Source organism: Heptranchias perlo, unplaced genomic scaffold, assembly GCF_035084215.1.
Source record: "Heptranchias perlo isolate sHepPer1 unplaced genomic scaffold, sHepPer1.hap1 HAP1_SCAFFOLD_464, whole genome shotgun sequence".
In the NCBI taxonomy this organism is placed as follows: Eukaryota; Metazoa; Chordata; class Chondrichthyes; order Hexanchiformes; family Hexanchidae; genus Heptranchias; species Heptranchias perlo.
In genome coordinates, this window is record NW_027139478.1 from 10,235 (window position 1) to 31,491 (window position 21,257).

At 52.3% G+C, this 21,257-nt stretch overlaps 1 long non-coding RNA gene across 1 annotated transcript in view; it reads right to left on the reverse strand.

Annotated features, from left to right (window-relative positions):
- Positions 1–19,261: 19,261 nt before the first annotated feature.
- Positions 19,262–21,257, reverse strand: part of LOC137313309 (uncharacterized) — a 32,611-nt gene continuing 30,615 nt past the window's right edge. Inside the window, exons 2-3 of the long non-coding RNA XR_010961023.1 lie at positions 19,461–19,552; positions 19,262–19,343 (exon numbers count right to left, since the gene is read on the reverse strand). This is a non-coding gene — a long non-coding RNA (uncharacterized lncRNA). The remainder of the gene's footprint in view (positions 19,344–19,460; positions 19,553–21,257) is intronic.

Sequence of the window (21,257 nt, forward strand, 5' to 3'; positions counted from 1 at the left end):
TGTTTAAACCTGCCCGCTCTGGGTCTCCCGATAGGCCCCCCCTCCCCCTCCTCCTCCTCCTCCTGCTCTCGGGCCCTGTTTAAACCTGCCCGCTCTGGGTCTCCCGATAGGCCCCCCTCCCCCTCCCTCCTCCTCCTGCTCTCGGGCCCTGTTTAAACCTGCCCGCTCTGGGTCTCCCGATAGGCCCCCCTCCCCCTCCTCCTCCTCCTGCTCTCGGGCCCTGTTTAAACCTGCCCGCTCTGGGTCTCCCGATAGGCCCCCCCCTCCTCCTCCTCCTCCTCCTCCTGCTCTCGGGCCCTGTTTAAAACCTGCCCGCTCTGGGTCTCCCGATAGGCCCCCCTCCTCCTCCCTCCTCCTGCTCCTGCTCTCGGGCCCTGTTTAAACCTGCCCGCTCTGGGTCTCCCGATAGGCCCTCCTCCCTCCTCCTCCTCCTCCTGCTCTCGGGCCCTGTTTAAACCTGCCCGCTCTGGGTCTCCCGATAGGCCCCCCTCCTCCTCCTCCTCCTCCTGCTCTCGGGCCCTGTTTAAACCTGCCCGCTCTGGGTCTCCCGATAGGCCCCCCTCCTCCCTCCTCCTCCTCCTGCTCTCGGGCCCTGTTTAAACCTGCCCGCTCTGGGTCTCCCGATAGGCCCCCCCCCCCCTCCCCCTCCTCCTCCTGCTCTCGGGCCCTGTTTAAACCTGCCCGCTCTGGGTCTCCCGATAGGCCCCCCTCCTCCTCCTCCTCCTCCTCCTGCTCTCGGGCCCTGTTTAAACCTGCCCGCTCTGGGTCTCCCGATAGGCCCCCCCCTCCTCCTCCTCCTCCTCCTCCTGCTCTCGGGCCCTGTTTAAACCTGCCCGCTCTGGGTCTCCCGATAGGCCCCCCCTCCTCCTCCTCCTCCTCCTCCTGCTCTCGGGCCCTGTTTAAACCTGCCCGCTCTGGGTCTCCCGATAGGCCCCCCTCCTCCTCCTCCTCCTCCTCCTGCTCTCGGGCCCTGTTTAAACCTGCCCGCTCTGGGTCTCCCGATAGGCCCCCCTCCTCCTCCTCCTCCTCCTCCTGCTCTCGGGCCCTGTTTAAACCTGCCCGCTCTGGGTCTCCCGATAGGCCCCCCTCCTCCTCCTCCTCCTCCTCCTGCTGCTCTCGGGCCCTGTTTCTCCCCCTTGTCCTGGACTTGCCCCACCAGAGGAAATAGATTCTCTCCACTGACCCTATCGGAGGCCTTTACCATTCGAGTAATGATTCAGACCATAGCCCCTGAACGCCCCTGAATAACCTGCCCTCTCACTGACTCTCACCACTTGTCTCACCCCCGGCAGTCTCCGAGTGACTGGTGATTCTCACCGTGATCTCCGGTATCCGCAGGCTGGTGAGACGATTGCTGCCAGTCCTCCCGGTTAGGTCTGTGAGAATCGCTGCTGGCCGGGATCCTCGTGGTTATTCCCCTGGTCCCGGGAGAGGCCGTGTGATGGAATCCCGACACCAGGGAGCTGCCGGAGGTCCAGAGAGGAGAGCAGCTCCTGCCAGAGGCTTGGGTACTGCAGGCCGTGCTACTCCTGGTCGCAGACACAGACACAGACATAAACATGAAAACAGACAAGCAAGACAGATGCAGACACACAGACAGAGAGTCGGAGACACAGACAGTCAGACGGAGAGTCAGAGACACAGACGGAGAGCCAGAGACACAGAGTTGGAGACACAGACAGGAAGACAGACGCAGACACACAGACAGTGAGTCAGAGACACAGACAGAGAGACAGAGACACAGACAGAGAGACAGAGACACAGACAGAGAGACAGAGACATAGACACAAACACAAACATTGATAGGGCGCAGACAGGAAGATAGAGTCAGAGACACAGACAGAGAGTCAGAGACACAGACACAAACACAAACATAGATAGAGTGCAGACAGGAAGATGGAATCAGAGACACAGACAGAGAGTCAGACACAAATGTACAGACACAAACATAGACAGAGTACAGACAGGAAGTCAAAGACACAGACAGAGACATACACAGAGACATAGACAGAGATTCAGAGACATAGGCAGAGACACAGACAGACAGACACAGAAAGAGATTCAGAGACAGAGAGAGATTCAGAGACACAAACAGAGACACACAGAGATTCAGAGACAGAGAGAGATTCAGAGACACAGACAGAGACACAGAGAGATTCAGAGACAGAGACACAGAAAGATTCAGAGACACAGAAAGATTCAGAGACACAGACAGAGAGATACAGAGACACAGAGAGATTCAGAGACAGAGACAGAGACACAGAAAGATTCAGAGACACAGACAGATTCAGAGACACAGACAGAGAGATACAGAGACACAGAGAGATTCAGAGACAGAGACAGAGACACAGAAAGATTCAGAGACACAGACAGAGAGATTCAGAGACACAGACAGAGACAGAGAGAGTTTCAGAGACACAGAGAGAGTCAGAGACAGAGACAGAGAGAGATTCAGAGACACAGGCAGAGACAGAGAGAGATTCAGAGACACAGACAGAGATACAGAGAGATTCAGAGACTCAGACAGAGACACAGAGAGAGTCAGAGACAGAGACAGAGAGAGATTCAGAGACACAGGCAGAGACAGAGAGAGATTCAGAGACACAGGCAGAGACACAGAGAGATTCAGAGACACAGACAGAGATAGAGAGAGATTCAGAGACTCAGACAGAGACACAGAGAGAGTCAGAGACAGAGACAGAGAGAGATTCAGAGACACAGGCAGAGACACAGAGAGATTCAGAGACAGAGAGAGATTCAGAATCACAGACAGAGACACAGAGAGATTCAGAGACACAGGCAGAGAGAGATTCAGAGACACAGGCAGAGACACAGAGATTATTCAGAGACACAGACAGAGACACAGAGAGATTCAGAGACACAGACAGAGAGAGATTCAGACACAGGCAGAGACAGAGAGAGATTCAGAGACAGAGAGAGATTCAGAGACACAGGCAGAGACAGAGAGAGATTCAGAGACACAGGCAGAGACAGAGAGAGATTCAGAGACACAGGCAGAGACAGAGAGAGATTCAGAGACACAGGCAGAGACAGAGAGAGATTCAGAGACACAGGCAGAGACACAGAGAGATTCAGAGACACAGACAGAGATAGAGAGAGATTCAGAGACTCAGACAGAGACACAGAGAGAGTCAGAGACAGAGACAGAGAGAGATTCAGAGACACAGGCAGAGACACAGAGAGATTCAGAGACAGAGAGAGATTCAGAATCACAGACAGAGACACAGAGAGATTCAGAGACACAGGCAGAGAGAGATTCAGAGACACAGGCAGAGACACAGAGATTATTCAGAGACACAGACAGAGACACAGAGAGATTCAGAGACACAGACAGAGAGAGATTCAGAGACACAGGCAGAGACAGAGAGAGATTCAGAGACAGAGAGAGATTCAGAGACACAGGCAGAGACAGAGAGAGATTCAGAGACACAGGCAGAGACAGAGAGAGATTCAGAAACACAGACAGAGACAGAGAGAGATTCACAGGCAGAGACACAGGGATAATCAGAGTCACAGACAGAGACACAGAGAGAGATTCAGAGACACAGAGACAGAGCGATATTCAGGGACACAGACAGAGACACAGAGAGAGATTCAGAGACACAGACAGAGAGAGATTCAGAGACACAGACACAAACACAGACAGAGCGCAGACAGAGAGACAGATGCAGAGACACAGACAGACAGAGAGGGGCAAAAGCAGAGAGAGAGAGCCATTAGTTCGATGTCGCATGTGACTCTGATAAGTATATAAACTCAATCCCTCCTTAGCAGAAAGCATTGTTTTATCATTCAATCTGCACTTTTAAACAAGATGGAAAGACTTGCATTTATATAGCGCCTTTCACAATGTCCCACAGCGCTTTACAGCCAATGAATTACTTTTTGAAGTGTAGTCACTGTTGTAATGTAGGAAACGTGGCAGCCAATTTGCGCACAGCAAGATCCCACAAACAGCAATGTGATAATGACCAGATCATCTGTTTCAGTGTTGTTAAATTTCCTCCAACTAAATATTGGGAAGTCTGAAGCCATTACCTTCGGTCCCCACCGCGAACTCCATTCCCAGTCACCGACTCCATCCCTCTCCCCGGCCACTGTCTGAGGCTGAACCAGACCGTTCACAACCCTGGCGTCCTATTTGACCCCGAGATCAGCTTCTGACCCCATATCCTCTCCATCACCGAGACCGCCGTCTTCCACCTCCGTAACATCGCCCGTCTCCACCCCTGCCTCAGCTCATCTGCTGCTGAAACCCTCCTCCCTGCCTTTGTTACTTCCACACTCGACTATTCCAATGCTCTCCTGCCCGGCCTCCTATCTCCCACCCTCCATTAACTTGAGCTCATCCTAAACTCCGCTGCCCGTCTCCTAACTCGCACCGAGTCCCGTTCACCCATCACCCCCTGTGCTCGCTGACCTACATTGGCTCCCGGTCCGGGAGCACCTCGATTTTAAAATTCTCACCCTTGTGTTCAGATCCCTCCGTGGCCCTCGCCCCCCCCTCCCTATCTCTGTAACCTCCTCCAGCCCTACAACCCTCCGAGATCTCTGCGCTCCTCCGACTCATGCCTCTTGTCCATCCCCGATTTTAATCGCTCCACCATTGGCGGCCGTGCCTTCAGCTGCCCGGGCCCTAAGCTCTGGAATTCCCTCCCTAAACCTCTCCGCCTCTCCATCTCTCTCTCCTCCTTAAAACCTCCCTCTTTGACCAAGCTTTTGATCATCTGTCCTAATATCTCCTTATGTGGCTCGGTGTCAAATTCTGTTGATTAACGGCCCTGTGAAGCGTGGTGGGACGTTTTACTATGTTAAAGGCGCTGTATAAATGGGAGTGGTTGTTGTTGGTTGAGGGATAAATATTGGCCAGGACACCGGTGAGAACTCCCCTGCTCTTCTACAAAATAGTTCCTCTCTCTCTCTCTCTCTCCCTGTAACGGTTCCTCTCTCTCTCTCTCTCTCCCTGTAACGGTTCCTCTCTCTCTCTCTCCCTGTAACGGTTCCTCTCTCTCTCTCTCTCTCCCTGTAACGGTTCCTCTCTCTCTCTCTCTCTGTAACGGTTCCTCTCTCTCTCTCTCTCCCTGTAACGGTTCCTCTCTCTCTCTCTCTCTCCCTGTAACGGTTCCTCTCTCTCTCTCTCTGTAACGGTTCCTCTCTCTCTCTCTCTCTCTCCCTGGAACGGTTCCTCTCTCTCTCTCTCTCTCCCTGTAATGGTTCCTCTCTCTCTCTCTCTCTGTAATGGTTCCTCTCTCTCTCTCTCTCTCTCCCTGTAATGGTTCCTCTCTCTCTCTCTCTCTCTCCCTGTAACGGTTCCTCTCTCTCTCTCTCTCTCCCTGTAACGGTTCCTCTCTCTCTCTCTCCCTGTAACGGTTCCTCTCTCTCTCTCTCTCCCTGTAACGGTTCCTCTCTCTCTCTCCCTGTAACGGTTCCTCTCTCTCTCTCTCTCTCCCTGTAACGGTTCCTCTCTCTCTCTCTCTCTGTAATGGTTCCTCTCTCTCTCTCTCTCTCTCCCTGTAACGGTTCCTCTCTCTCTCTCTCTCTGTAATAGTTCCTCTCTCTCTCTCTCTCTCCCTGGAACGGTTCCTCTCTCTCTCTCTCTCTCCCTGTAACGGTTCCTCTCTCTCTCTCTCTCTGTAATGGTTCCTCTCTCTCTCTCTCTCTCTCCCTGTAACGGTTCCTCTCTCTCTCTCTCTCTGTAATAGTTCCTCTCTCTCTCTCTCTCTCCCTGGAACGGTTCCTCTCTCTCTCTCTCTCTCCCTGTAATGGTTCCTCTCTCTCTCTCTCTCTGTAATGGTTCCTCTCTCTCTCTCTCTCTCTCTCCCTGCAATGGTTCCTCTCTCTCTCTCTCTCTCTCCCTGTAACGGTTCCTCTCTCTCTCTCTCTCTCCCTGTAACGGTTCCTCTCTCTCTCTCTCTCCCTGTAACGGTTCCTCTCTCTCTCTCCCTGTAACGGTTCCTCTCTCTCTCTCTCTCCCTGTAACGGTTCCTCTCTCTCTCTCTCTCCCTGTAACGGTTCCTCTCTCTCTCTCCCTGTAACGGTTCCTCTCTCTCTCTCTCTTTCTCTCTCTCTCCCTGTAACGGTTCCACTCTCTCTCTCTCCCTGTAACGGTTCCTCTCTCTCTCTCTCTCTCTCTCCCTGTAACGGTTCCTCTCTCTCTCTCTCTCTCCCTGTAAAGTTTCCTCTCTCTCTCTCTCCCTGTAACGGTTCCTCTCTCTCTCTCTCCCTGTAACGGTTCCTCTCTCTCTCTCCCTGTAACGGTTCCTCTCTCTCTCTCTCCCTGTAACGGTTCCTCTCTCTCTCTCTCTCCCTGTAACGGTTCCTCTCTCTCTCTCTCCCTGTAACGGTTCCTCTCTCTCTCTCTCCCTGTAACGGTTCCTCTCTCTCTCTCCCTGTAACGGTTCCTCTCTCTCTCTCTCCCTGTAACGGTTCCTCTCTCTCTCTCTCTCTCCCTGTAACGGTTCCTCTCTCTCTCTCTCTCTCCCTGTAACGGTTCCTCTCTCTCTCTCTCTCTCTCCCTGTAACGGTTCCTCTCTCTCTCTCTCTCTCCCTGTAACGGTTCCTCTCTCTCTCTCCCTGTAACGGTTCCTCTCTCTCTCTCTCCCTGTAACGGTTCCTCTATCTCTCTCTCCCTGTAACGGTTCCTCTCTCTCTCTCCCTGTAACGGTTCCTCTCTCTCTCTCCCTGTAACGGTTCCTCTCTCTCTCTCTCCCTGTAACGGTTCCTCTCTCTCTCTCTCCCTGTAACGGTTCCTCTCTCTCTCTCCCTGTAATGGTTCCTCTCTCTCTCTCTCCCTGTAACGGTTCCTCTCTCTCTCTCCCTGTAACGGTTCCTCTCTCTCTCTCCCTGTAATGGTTCCTCTCTCTCTCTCTCCCTGTAACTGTTCCTCTCTCTCTCTCCCTGTAACGGTTCCTCTCTCTCTCTCCCTGTAACGGTTCCTCTCTCTCTCTCCCTGTAACGGTTCCTCTCTCTCTCTCTCCCTGTAACGGTTCCTCTCTCTCTCTCCCTGTAACGGTTCCTCTCTCTCTCTCCCTGTAACGGTTCCTCTCTCTCTCTCTCTCTCTCTGTAACGGTTGCTCTCTCTCTCTCTCTCTCTCTCCCTGTAACGGTTCCTCTCTCTCTCTCCCTGTAACAGTTCCTCTCTCTCTCTCTCTCTCCCTGTAACGGTTCCTCTCTCTCTCTCTCTCTCCCTGTAACGGTTCCTCTCTCTCTCTCCCTGTAACGGTTCCTCTCTCTCTCTCCCTGTAACGGTTCCTCTCTCTCTCTCTCTCTCTCTGTAACGGTTCCTCTCTCTCTCTCCCTGTAACGGTTCCTCTCTCTCTCTCCCTGTAACGGTTCCTCTCTCTCTCTCTCCCTGTAACGGTTCCTCTCTCTCTCTCTCTCTCCCTGTAACGGTTCCTCTCTCTCTCTCTCTCTCTCTCCCTGTAACGGTTCCTCTCTCTCTCTCCCTGTAACGGTTCCTCTCTCTCTCTCCCTGTAACGGTTCCTCTCTCTCTCTCTCCCTGTAACGGTTCCTCTCTCTCTCTCTCTCTCCCTGTAACGGTTCCTCTCTCTCTCTCTCTCTCTCTCCCTGTAACGGTTCCTCTCTCTCTCTCCCTGTAATGGTTCCTCTCTCTCTCTCTCCCTGTAACGGTTCCTCTCTCTCTCTCTCTCTCTCTCCCTGTAACGGTTCCTCTCTCTCTCTCTCCCTGTAACGGTTCCTCTCTCTCTCTCTCCCTCTCTCTCTCCCTGTAATGGTTCCTCTCTCTCTCTCTCTCTCTCTCTCTCCCTGTAACGGTTCCTCTCTCTCTCTCTCTCTCTCCCTGTAACGGTTCCTCTCTCTCTCTCTCTCTCTCTCCCTGTAATGGTTCCTCTCTCTCTCCCTGTAATGGTTCCTCTCTCCCTCTCTCTCCCCCTGTCTTGGTTCCTCTCTCTCTCTCTCCCTGTAACGGTTCCTCTCTCTCTCTCTCTCTCTCCCTGTAACGGTTCCTCTCTCTCTCTCCCTGTAATGGTTCCTCTCTCTCCCTCTCTCTCCCTGTAACGGTTCCTCTCTCTCTCTCTCTCTCTCTCCCTGTAACGGTTCCTCTCTCTCCCTCTCTCTCCCTGTAACGGTTCCTCTCTCTCTCTCTCTCTCTCTCCCTGTAACGGTTCCTCTCTCTCTCTCCCTGTAATGGTTCCTCTCTCTCTCTCTCTCTCTGTAACGGTTCCTCTCTCTCTCTCTCCCTGTAACGGTTCCTCTCTCTCTCTCCCTGTAATGGTTCCTCTCTTTCTCTCCCCCTATAATGGTTCCTCTCTCTCTCCCTGTAACGGTTCCTCTCTCTCTCTCTCCCTGTAACGGTTCCTGTCTCTCTCTCTCTCTCCCTGTAACGGTTCCTCTCTCTCTCTCTCTCCCTGTAACGGTTCCTCTCTCTCTCTCTCTGTCCCTGTAACGGTTCCTCTCTCTCTCTCTCTGTCCCTGTAACGGTTTCTCTCTCTCTCTCCCTGTAACGGTTCCTCTCTCTCTCTCTGTCCCTGTAACGGTTCCTCTCTCTCTCTCTCCCTGTAACGGTTTCTCTCTCTCTCTCCCTGTAACGGTTCCTCTCTCTCTCCAACGGTTTCTCTCTCTCTCTCCCTGTAACGGTTTCTCTCTCTCTCTCCCTGCAACGGTTCCTCTCTCTCTCTCCCTGTAACGGTTCCTCTCTCTCTCCAACGGTTTCTCTCTCTCTCTCCCTGTAACGGTTTCTCTCTCTCTGTCCCTGTAACGGTTCCTCTCTCTCTCCAACGGTTTCTCTCTCTCTCTCCCTGTAACGGTTTCTCTCTCTCTCTCCCTGCAACGGTTCCTCTCTCTCTCTCCCTGTAACGGTTCCTCTCTCTCTCCAACGGTTCCTCTCTCTCTCTCTCTCTCCCTGTAACGGTTTCTCTCTCTCTCTCCCTGTAACGGTTCCTCTCTCTCTCTCTCCCTGTAACGGTTTCTCTCTCTCTCTCCCTGTAACGGTTCCTCTCTCTCTCTCTCCCTGTAACAGTTCCTCTCTCTCTCTCTCTCTTTCTCTGTAACTTGTAAACAATTTTACAACACCAAGTTATAGTCCAGCAATTTTATTTTAAATTCACAAGCTTTCGGAGGCTACCTCCTTCCTCAGGTGAACGATGTGGAAATGAAGTCCTCGAAATGAAATCGCATTTATAAATCACAGAACAATGCTTGGTGATAACAGACAGTTTTTTCAACTGCCCGTTGCCAAGGCAATCAGTGTGCAGACAGACAGGTGTTACCTGCCAGGTCTCAGAATATACAAATCACCAAAAAAAACAACAAACAAAAAAAAACCAGAGATAGAGAGGTAGAAACATAGAAAAGACAGCAACTGCAACTACGTTGCAGGAAAGGATGCCCCAGAGCATGGTACATTGGCGAGACCACGCAGACGCTGCGACAACGGATGAACGGACACCGCGCAACAATCGCCAAACAGGAGGGTTCCCTCCCAGTCGGGAACACTTCAGCAGTCAAGGACATTCATCCACCGACCTTCGGGTAAGCGTACTCCAAGGCGGCCTTCGAGACACACGACAACGCAGAATCGTCGAGCAGAAATTGATAGCCAAGTTCCGCACCCATGAGGACGGCCTCAACCGGGATCTTGGGTTCATGTCACGCTACACGTTACCCCACCAGCGAACAAATGTTATCTGTTTTTAATATAACGGGTCAGTTGCTGTCTTTTCTATGTTTCTACCTCTCTATCTCTGTTTTTTTTGTTTGTTTTTTTTGGTGATTTGTATATTCGGAGACCTTGCAGGTAACACCTGTCTGTCTGCACACTGATTGCCTTGGCAACGGGCAGTTGAAAAAACTGTCTGCACTCACCAAGCATTGTTCCGTGATTTATAAATGCGATTTCATTTCGAGGATTTCATTTCCAAATCGTTCACCTGAGGAAGGAGGAAGCCTCCGAAAGCTTGTGAATTTAAAATAAAATCGTTGGACTATAACTTGGTGTTGTAAAATTGTTTACAATTGTCAACCCCAGTCCATCACCGGCATCTCCACATCATATCTCTGTAACGGTTGCTCTCTCTCTCTCTCTCTCCCTGTAATGGTTCCTCTCTCTCTCTCCCTGTATTGGATTCCCTCTCTCTCTCTCTCTCTGTAACGGTTCCTCTCTCTCTCTCTCTCTGTAACGGTTCCTCTCTCTCTCTCTCTCTGTAACGGTTCCTCTCTCTCTCTCTCTCTCTGTAACGGTTCCTCTCTCTCTCTCTCTCTGTAACGGTTCCTCTCTCTCTCTCTCTCTGTAACGGTTCCTCTCTCTCTCTCTCTCTCTCTGTAACGGTTCCTCTCTCTCTCTCTCTCTGTAACGGTTCCTCTCTCTCTCTCTCTCTCTCTCCTGTAATGGTTCCTCTCTCTCTCTCTCTCTCTCTCTCTGTAACGGTTCCTCTCTCTCTCTCTCTGTAACGGTTCCTCTCTCTCTCTCTCTCTCTGTAACGGTTCCTCTCTCTCTCTCTCTCTGTAACGGTTCCTCTCTCTCTCTCTCTGTAACGGTTCCTCTCTCTCTCTCTCTCTGTAACAGTTGCTCTCTCTCTCTCTCTCTCCCTCTAACGGTTCCTCTCTCTCCCCCTGTATTGGATTCCCTCTCTCTCTCTCTCTCTCTCCTGTAATGGTTCCTCTCTCTCTCTCTCTCCCTCTAACGGTTCCTCTCTCTCCCCCTGTATTGGATTTCCTCTCTCTCTCTCTCTCTCTCTCTAACGGTTCCTCTCTCTCCCCCTGTATTGGATTCCCTCTCTCTCTCTCTCTCTCTCCCTGTAATGGTTCCTCTCTCTCTCTCTCTCCCTGTAACGGTTCCTGTCTCTCTCTCTCTCTGTAACGGTTCCTCTCTCTCTCTCTCTCTCTCTCCCTGTAATGGTTCCTCTCTCTCTCTCTCTCCCTGTAACGGTTCCTGTCTCTCTCTCTCTCTGTAACGGTTCCTCTCTCTCTCTCTGTAACGGTTCCTCTCTCTCTCTCTCCCTGTAACAGTTCCTCTCTCTCTCTCTCTCCCTGTAACGGTTTCTCTCTCTCTCTCCCTGTAACGGTTCCTCTCTCTCTCTCTCTCTCTCTCTGTCCCTGTAATGGTTCCTCTCTCTCTCCAACGGTTTCTCTCTCTCTCCCTGTAACAGTTTCTCTCTCTCTCTCCCTGTAACGGTTCCTCTCTCTCTCTCCCTGTAACGGTTCCTCTCTCTCTCTCCCTGTAACAGTTCCTCTCTCTCTCTCTCTCTCTTTCTCTGTAACGGTTGCTCTCTCTCTCTCTCTCTCCCTGTAATGGTTCCTCTCTCTCTCTCCCTGTATTGGATTCCCTCTCTCTCTCTCTGTAACGGTTCCTCTCTCTCTCTCTCTCTCTCTGTAACGGTTCCTCTCTCTCTCTCCCTGTAACGGTTCTTCTCTCTCCCCCTGTATTGGATTCCCTCTCTCTCTCTCTCTCTCTCTCTGTAACGGTTCCTCTCTCTCTCCCTGTATTGGATTCCCTCTCTCTCTCTCTCCCTCTAACGGTTCTTCTCTCTCCCCCTGTATTGGATTCCCTCTCTCTCTCTCTCTCTCTCTCTCTGTAACGGTTCCTCTCTCTCTCCCTGTATTGGATTCCCTCTCTCTCTCTCTCCCTCTAACGGTTCTTCTCTCTCCCCCTGTATTGGATTCCCTCTCTCTCTCTCTCCCTCTAACGGTTCTTCTCTCTCCCCCTGTATTGGATTCCCTCTCTCTCTCTCTCTCTCCCTGTAATGGTTCCTCTCTCTCTCTCTCTCCCTATAACGGTTCCTCTCTCCCTCCCTGTATTCGATTCCCTCTCTCTCTCTCTCTCTCTAACGGTTCCTCTCTCTCCCCCTGTATTCGATTCCCTCTCTCTCTCTCTCTCTCTAACGGTTCCTCTCTCTCCCCCTGTATTGGATTCCCTCTCTCTCTCTCTCTCTCTCTCTCTAACGGTTCCTCTCTCTCCCCCTGTATTGGATTCCCTCTCTCTCTCTCTCTCTCTCTCTAACGGTTCCTCTCTCTCCCCCTGTATTGGATTCCCTCTCTCTCTCTCTCTCTCCCTGTAATGGTTCCTCTCTCTCTCTCTCTCCCTATAACGGTTCCTCTCTCTCCCCCTGTATTGGATTCCCTCTCTCTCTCTCCCTGTAATGGTTCCTCTCTCTCTCTCTCTCTCTCTCCCTGTATTGGATTCCCTCTCTCTCTCTCTCTCTCTGTAACGTTTCCTCTCTCTCCCCCTGTATTAGATTCCCTCTCTCTCTCTCTCTCTCTAACGGTTCTTCTCTCTCCCCCTGTATTGGATTCCCTCTCTCTCTCTCTCTCTCTCTAACGGTTCCTCTCTCTCCCCCTGTATTGGATTCCCTCTCTCTCTCTCCCTGTAATGGTTCCTCTCTCTCTCTCTCCCTATAACGGTTCCTCTCTCTCTCCCTGTATTGGATTCCCCCTCTCTCTCTCTCTCTCTCTCTCTAATGTTTCCTCTCTCTCCCCTGTATTGGATTCCCACTCTCTCTCTCTTCCTGTAACGGTTCCTCTCTCTCTCTCTCTCTCTCCCTGTAACGGTTCCTCTCTCTCTCTCCCTGTAACGGTTCCTCTCTCTCTCTCTCTCCCTGTAACGGTTCCTCTCTCTCTCTCCCTGTAACGGTTCCTCTCTCTCTCTCTCTCTCTTTCTCTGTAACGGTTGCTCTCTCTCTCTCTCTCTCCCTGTAACGGTTCCTCTCTCTCTCTCCCTGTAACGGTTCCTCTCTCTCTCTCTCTCTCTTTCTCTGTAACGGTTGCTCTCTCTCTCTCTCTCTCCCTGTAACTGTTCCTCTCTCTCTCCCTGTATTGGATTCCCTCTCTCTCTCTCTCCCTCTAACGGTTCTTCTCTCTCCCCCTGTATTGGATTCCCTCTCTCTCTCTCTCTCTCCCTGTAATGGTTCCTCTCTCTCTCTCTCTCTCCCTATAACGGTTCCTCTCTCCCTCCCTGTATTCGATTCCCTCTCTCTCTCTCTCTCTCTCTGTAACGTTTCCTCTCTCTCCCCCTGTAATAGATTCCCTCTCTCTCTCTCTCTCTCTAACGGTTCCTCTCTCTCTCTCTCCCCCTGTAATAGATTCCCTCTCTCTCTCTCTCTCTCTAACGGTTCTTCTCTCTCCCCCTGTATTGGATTCCCTCTCTCTCTCTCTCTGTAACGTTTCCTCTCTCTCCCCCTGTAATAGATTCCCCGTCTCTCTCTCTCTCTCCCTGTAACGGTTCCTCTCTCTCTCTCTCTCCCTGTAATAGATTCCCTCTCTCTCTCTCTCTCTGTAACGTTTCCTCTCTCTCCCCCTGTATTGGATTCCCCCTCTCTCGCTCTCTCCCTGTAACGGTTCCTCTCTCTCCCCTGTAATAGATTCCCCCTCTCTCTCTCTCTCCCTGTAACGGTTCCCCCTCTCTCTCTCTCTCTCTGTAACGTTTCCTCTCTCTCCCCCTGTATTGGATTCCCTCTCTCTCTCTCTCTCTCCCTGTAACGGTTCCTCTCTCTCCCCCTGTAATAGATTCCCTCTCTCTCTCTCTCCCTGTAACGGTTCCTCTCTCTCTCTCTCTCTCTCTCTAACGGTTCCTCTCTCTCCCCCTGTATTGGATTCCCTCTCTCCTCTCTCTCTCTAACGGTTCCTCTCTCTCTCCCTGTATTGGATTCCCTCTCTCTCTCTCTCTCTCTCTAACGGTTCCTCTCTCTCTCTCCCTGTATTGGATTCCCTCTCTCTCTCTCTCTCTCCCTATAACGGTTCCTCTCTCTCCCCCTGTATTCGATTCCCTCTCTCTCTCTCTCTCTCTAACGGTTCCTCTCTCTCCCCTGTAATAGATTCCCTCTCTCTCTCTCTCTCTCTGTAACGGTTCCTCTCTCTCTCTCTCTCTCTGTAACGGTTCCTCTCTCTCCCCCTGTATTGGATTCCCTCTCTCTCTCTCTCTCTCTCTCTCTAACGGTTCCTCTCTCTCCCCCTGTATTGGATTCCCCCTCTCTCTCTCTCTCTCTCTGTAACGGTTCCTCTCTCTCCCCCTGTATTGGATTCTCTCTCTCTCTCTCTCTCTCTCTCTGTAACGGTTCCTCTCTCTCCCCCTGTAATAGATTCCCCCTCTCTCTCTCTCTCTCTCTCTCTCTAACGTTTCCTCTCTCTCCCCCTGTATTGGATTCCCTCTCTCTCTCTCTCTCTCTGTAACGGTTCCTCTCTCTCCCCCTGTATTGGATTCCCTCTCTCTCTCTCTCTCTGTAATGGTTCCTCTCTCTCTCCCTGTAATAGATTCCCCCTCTCTCTCTCTCTCTCTCTCTCTCTCTAACGTTTCCTCTCTCTCCCCCTGTATTGGATTCCCTCTCTCTCTCTCTCTCTCTCTCTGTAACGGTTCCTCTCTCTCCCCCTGTAATAGATTCCCTCTCTCTCTCTCTCTCTGTAACGGTTCCTCTCTCTCTCCCTGTAATAGATTCCCTCTCTCTCTCTCTCTCTGTAACGGTTCCTCTCTCTCCCCCTGTATTGGATTCCCTCTCTCTCTCTCTCTCTCTCTCTGTAACGGTTCCTCTCTCTCTCTCTCTCTCTGTAACGGTTCCTCTCTCTCTCCCTGTAATAGATTCCCTCTCTCTCTCTCTCTCTGTAACGTTTCCTCTCTCTCTCCCTGTATTGGATTCCCTCTCTCTCTCTCTCTCTCTGTAACGGTTCCTCTCTCTCTCTCTCTCTCTGTAACGGTTCCTCTCTCTCTCCCTGTAATAGATTCCCTCTCTCTCTCTCTCTCTCTGTAACGGTTCCTCTCTCTCTCCCTGTATTGGATCCCTCTCTCTCTCTCTCTCTCTCTCTGTAACGGTTCCTCTCTCTCCCCCTGTATTGGATTCCCTCTCTCTCTCTCTCCCCCTGTATTGGATTCCCTCTCTCCTCTCTCTCTCTGTAACGGTTCCTCTCTCTCCCCCTGTATTGGATTCCCTCTCTCTCCTCTCTCTCTCTGTAACGTTTCCTCTCTCTCCCCCTGTAATAGATTCCCCCTCTCTCTCTCTCTCTAACGTTTCCTCTCTCTCCCCCTGTATTGGATTCCCTCTCTCTCTCTCTCTCTCTCTCTCTCTGTAACGGTTCCTCTCTCTCTCTCTCTCTGTAACGGTTCCTCTCTCTCCCCCTGTATTGGATTCCCTCTCTCTCTCTCTCTCTCTCTGTAACGGTTCCTCTCTCTCTCTCTGTAACGGTTCCTCTCTCTCTCCCTGTAATAGATTCCCTCTCTCTCTCTCTCTCTCTGTAACGGTTCCTCTCTCTCTCCCTGTAATAGATTCCCTCTCTCTCTCTCTCTCTGTAACGGTTCCTCTCTCTCTCTCTCTCTCTGTAACGGTTCCTCTCTCTCTCTCTCTCTCTGTAACGGTTCCTCTCTCTCCCTGTAATAGATTCCCTCTCTCTCTCTCTCTGTAACGTTTCCTCTCTCTCTCCCTGTATTGGATTCCCTCTCTCTCTCTCTCTCTCTGTAACGTTTCCTCTCTCTCTCCCTGTATTGTATTCCCTCTCTCTCTCTCTGTAACGTTTCCTCTCTCTCCCCCTGTGATAGATTCCCCCTCTCTCTCTCTCTCTGTAACGGTTCCTCTCTCTCCCCCTGTATTGGATTCCCTCTCTCCTCTCTCTCTCAGTAACGGTTCCTCTCACTCCCCCTGTATTGGATTCCCTCTCTCTCTCTCTCTCTCTGTAACGTTTCCTCTCTCTCCCCCTGTATTGGATTCCCTCTCTCTCTCTCTCTCTGTAACGTTTCCTCTCTCTCCCCCTGTAATAGATTCCCTCTCTCTCCTCTCTCTCTCTCTCTAACGGTTCCTCTCTCTCCCCCTGTAATAGATTCCCTCTCTCCTCTCTCTCTCTCTGTAACGTTTCCTCTCTCTCCCCCTGTATTGGATTCCCCCTCTCTCTCTCTCTCTGTAACGTTTCCTCTCTCTCCCCCTGTAATAGATTCCCCCTCTCTCTCTCTCTAATGGTTCCTCTCTCTCCCCCTGTAATAGATTCCCTCTCTCTCTCTGTCTCTGTAACGGTTCCTCTCTCTCTCTCTCTCTCTCTCTAACGTTTCCTCTCTCTCCCCCTGTATTGGATTCCCCCTCTCTCTCTCCCCCTGTAATAGATTCCCCCTCTCTCTCTCTCTAATGGTTCCTCTCTCTCCCCCTGTATTGGATTCCCCCTCTCTCTCTCCCCCTGTATTGGATTCCCTCTCTCTCTCTCTCTCTGTAACGGTTCCTCTCACTCTCTCTCTCTCTCTAACGGTTCCTCTCTCTCCCCCTGTATTGGATTCCCTCTCTCTCTCTCTCTCTCTGTAACGGTTCCTCTCTCTCCCCCTGTATTAGATTCCGTCTCTCTCCTCTCTCTCTCTAACGGTTCCTCTCTCTCCCCCTGTATTGGATTCCCTCTCTCTCCTCTCTCTCTCTAACGGTTCCTCTCTCTCCCCCTGTATTGGATTCCCTCTCTCTCCTCTCTCTCTCTAACGGTTCCTCTCTCTCCCCCTGTATTGGATTCCCTCTCTCTCTCTCTCTCTCTGTAACGGTTCCTCTCTCTCTCTCTCTCTCTCTCTCTAACGTTTCCTCTCTCTCCCCCTGTATTAGATTCCGTCTCTCTCCTCTCTCCCTATAACGGTTCCTCTCTCTCCCCCTGTATTGGATTCCCTCTCTCTCTCTCTCTCTCTCTGTAACGTTTCCTCTCTCTCCCCCTGTAATAGATTCCCCCTCTCTCTCTCTCTCTCTAACGGTTCCTCTCTCTCCCCCTGTATTGGATTCCCTCTCTCTCCTCTCTCTCTCTAACGGTTCCTCTCTCTCCCCCTGTATTGGATTCCCTCTCTTTCTCTCTCTCTCTCTCTCTAACGGTTCCTCTCTCTCCCCCTGTATTGGATTCCCTCTCTCTCTCTCTCTCTCTCTGTAACGTTTCCTCTCTCTCCCCCTGTAATAGATTCCCCCTCTCTCTCTCTCTAATGGTTGCTCTCTCTCTCTCTCTCTCTGTAACGTTTCCTCTCTCTCCCCCTGTATTGGATTCCCTCTCTCTCTCTCTCTCTCTGTAACATTTCCTCTCTCTCCCCCTGTAATAGATTCCCTCTCTCTCCTCTCTCTCTCTAACGGTTCCTCTCTCTCCCCCTGTAATAGATTCCCCCTCTCTCTCTCTCTAATGGTTCCTCTCTCTCCCCCTGTAATAGATTCCCTCTCTCTCTCTCTCTCTGTAACGGTTCCTCTCTCTCTCCCCCTGTATTGGATTCCCCCTCTCTCTCTCCCCCTGTATTGGATTCCCTCTCTCTCTCTCTCTGTAACGGTTCCTCTCTCTCTCCCCCTGTATTGGATTCCCTCTCTCTCCTCTCTCTCTCTAACGGTTCCTCTCTCTCTCCCCCTGTATTGGATTCCCTCTCTCTCCTCTCTCTCTCTAACGGTTCCTCTCTCTCCCCCTGTATTGGATTCCCTCTCTCTCCTCTCTCTCTCTAACGGTTCCTCTCTCTCTCCCCCTGTATTGGATTCCCTCTCTCTCCTCTCTCTCTCTAACGGTTCCTCTCTCTCTCCCCCTGTATTGGATTCCCTCTCTCTCCTCTCTCTCTCTAACGGTTCCTCTCTCTCCCCCTGTATTGGATTCCCTCTCTCTCTCTCTCTCTCTCTCTAACGGTTCCTCTCTCTCCCCCTGTATTGGATTCCCTCTCTCTCTCTCTCTCTCTCTCTCTAACGGTTCCTCTCTCTCCCCCTGTATTGGATTCCCTCTCTCTCTCTCTCTCTCTCTCTGTAACGTTTCCTCTCTCTCCCCCTGTAATAGATTCCCCCTCTCTCTCTCTCTCTAACGTTTCCTCTCTCTCCCCCTGTATTGGATTCCCTCTCTCTCTCTCTCTCTCTAACGGTTCCTCTCTCTCCCCCTGTAATAGATTCCCTCTCTCCTCTCTCTCTCTGTAACGGTTCCTCTCTCTCCCCCTGTAATAGATTCCCTCTCTCCTCTCTCTCTCTAACGTTTCCTCTCTCTCCCCCTGTATTGGATTCCCTCTCTCTCTCTCTCTCTCTCTAACGGTTCCTCTCTCTCCCCCTGTAATAGATTCCCTCTCTCCTCTCTCTCTCTAACGGTTCCTCTCTCTCCCCCTGTATTCGATTCCCTCTCTCTCTCTCTCTCTCTCTCTCGAACGGTTCCTCTCTCTCCCCCTGTAATAAATTCCCTCTCTCTCTCTCTGCACTAGTCTCTCTCTCTATTACACTGCTATCTGAAGTAGATGACTCACAGTAGGATCGGTAACACTTGCCCCTTCAGAGATTGCTGGTGCTGTAGTGGATGGAAAGGGTCCTTCTCTCTCACACCTGCAGTTGGAAGAAACAAAACACCCGTTAATGTCACTCCACAGACCCGTGGAGCCTGTCTGCTGGCCTGACCCTTTATTATTTACTGTGGGGATGTGGGCGACACTCTCCAGCATTCATTGTCCAGCCCCGGTTGGCCTGCGGGCATTAAGAGTCAACAATGTATTTTAGTTTTTGAGGTGAGTGTGAAGTTGGCAAGGTGCATTTATTGCCCATCCCTCGTTGCCCTGACAACAGGATGACCTGCAAGGTCACCTCAGAGGCCATTAAGAGTCAACTGCACGGTGTGGGACTGGAGTCACATATAGGCCCAGGCCGGGTAAGGCCGGCAGGTTTCCTTCCCGAAAGGACATTAGTGTCCCAGTTGGGTTATTCCGGCGATCTGGCAGATTTCATGGTCATTTTATCTGATGTCAGTGCACAACTGACCAGGTCTTTTGAATTCGATTTTCCAACTTGCCCTGGTGGGTTGTGAACTCGCGACCTCTGGGTCACGACCTCTGGGCTCGACGGGCTTTCAAAACTCAAGCTTGGTGCAATCTGCCATTTCCTCCGACGCATTTGGTCCTGGTGGTATCCGGCGCTGTGGGCCTGAGTCCTTTGAACCAGGGGGGAGATGAGGAGAATTTATTTTACGCAGCCAGTTGTTATGATCTGGAATTCACTGCCTGAAAGGGCGGTGGAAGCAGATTCAATAATAACTTTCAAAAGGTTAATTGGAGAAATACTTGAAGGGAAAAATTCACAGGGTCATGGGGAAAGAGCAGGGGAGTGGGACCAATTGGACAGCTCTATCAAAGAGCCAGCACAGGCACGATGGGCCGAATGGCCTCCTCCTGTGCTGTATCATTCAATGATTCACCAGGGACCCTTTTGAGGAGACCCCAACAAACCTGAGAGGAAGGAAACTTGAGGCCAGAAATGGCGGCTGGTGACGTCAGCAGTCAAACTCACACACCTTGACCTGGTCTTCCTCCATCGTTCGGTTCAAAGGAGGCGTCGACCGTCCACTCTCCCGCTTACCTGCGTTCGCCTGGATTTTCAGAATCCATTCCTGCATGACCAGTCGCGAGGGAGCACACAGTAAATACTCGGAACCATCCCGGAGCCTGCACGGGGAGTGAAGGGGGTGGGGGGAGAGAGAAGGCATGAGATGGACGATTTGCAGCCGGGGTAAACCTGTATTACCGAAAGATTCTGGGCCAGAATCAGGGTCAGTTACTCACTGCAGCCTGAAGCTGTTGGTCTTCTTCGCGTAGTCTGTTGCTGGGGTGCAGACAGCGGCCGAGAGGTTCAGGGGGGCAGCAGCCATGGAGCTCTGTGTGAGCAGGAACACAAACACGCTTAACGGTCCAACTGACTCATGAAAAGAAGGAAGGAAGAACCTGCGTTTCCACAGCAACTTTCACGACCTCAGGACATCCCACAGCGCTTTACAGACAGTGAAATACTTTTGAAGTGCACTCACTGTTGTCATGTAGGAAACGCAGCAGCCAATTTGTGCACAGCAATATCCCACAAACAGCAATGTGATAATGACCAGCAGAGCCCACCGGGAGACCCAGAGCGGGCAGATTTAAACAGAGCCCGAGAGGGGCAGCAGAGTCCATCAGCACTACCCCTCCGACATTACAGCACTCCCTCAGTACTGACCCTCCGACAGTGCAGGGCTCCCTCAGTACTGACCCTCCGACAGTGCAGGGCTCCCTCAGTACTGACCCTCCGACAGTGCAGGGCTCCCTCAGGACTGACCCTCCGACAGTGCAGGGCTCCCTCAGTACTGACCCTCCGACAGTGCAGTGCTCCCTCAGTACTGCCCCTCCGACAGTGCAGGGCTCCCTCAGTACTGACCCTCCGACAGTGCAGCGCTCCCTCAGTACTGACCCTCCGACAGTGCAGGGCTCCCTCAGTACTGCCCCTCCGACAGTGCAGGGCTCCCTCAGTACTGACCCTCCGACAGTGCAGGGCTCCCTCAGGACTGACCCTCCGACAGTGCAGGGCTCCCTCAGTACTGACCCTCCGACAGTGCAGTGCTCCCTCAGTACTGCCCCTCCGACAGTGCAGGGCTCCCTCAGTACTGACCCTCCGACAGTGCAGCGCTCCCTCAGTACTGACCCTCCGACAGTGCAGGGCTCCCTCAGTACTGCCCCTCCGACAGTGCAGTGCTCCCTCAGTACTGCCCCTCCGACAGTGCAGCGCTCCCTCAGTACTGACCCTCCGACAGTGCAGCGCTCCCTCAGTACTGACCCTCCGACAGTGCAGGGCTCCCTCAGTACTGACCCTCCGACAGTGCAGCACTCCCTCAGTACTGACCCTCCGACAATGCAGGGCCCTCTCAGTACTGACCCTCCGACAGTGCAGGGCTCCCTCAGTACTGCCCCTCCGACAGTGCAGTGCTCCCTCAGTACTGCCCCTCCGACAGTGCAGGGCTCCCTCAGTACTGCCCCTCCGACAGTGCAGCGCTCCCTCAGTACTGACCCTCCGACAGTGCAGGGCTCCCTCAGTACTGCCCCTCCGACAGTGCAGTGCTCCCTCAGTACTGCCCCTCCGACAGTGCAGCGCTCCCTCAGTACTGACCCTTCAACAGTGCAGCACTCCCTCAGTACTGCCCCTCCGACAGTGCAGGGCTCCCTCAGTACTGACCCTCCGACAGTGCAGTGCTCCCTCAGTACTGCCCCTCCGACAGTGCAGCGCTCCCTCAGTACTGACCCTTCAACAGTGCAGCACTCCCTCAGTACTGCCCCTCCGACAGTGCAGGGCTCCCTCAGTACTGACCCTCCGACAGTGCAGTGCTCCCTCAGTACTGCCCCTCCGACAGTGCGGCGCTCCCTCAGTACTGACCCTTCAACAGTGCAGCACTCCCTCAGTACTGCCCCTCCGACAGTGCAGGGCTCCCTCAGTACTGACCCTCCGACAGTGCAGCGCTCTCTCAGTACTGACCCTCCGACAGTGCAGCGCTCTCTCGGTACTGACCCTCCGACAGTGCAGCGCTCCCTCAGTACTGACCCTCCGACAGTGCAGCG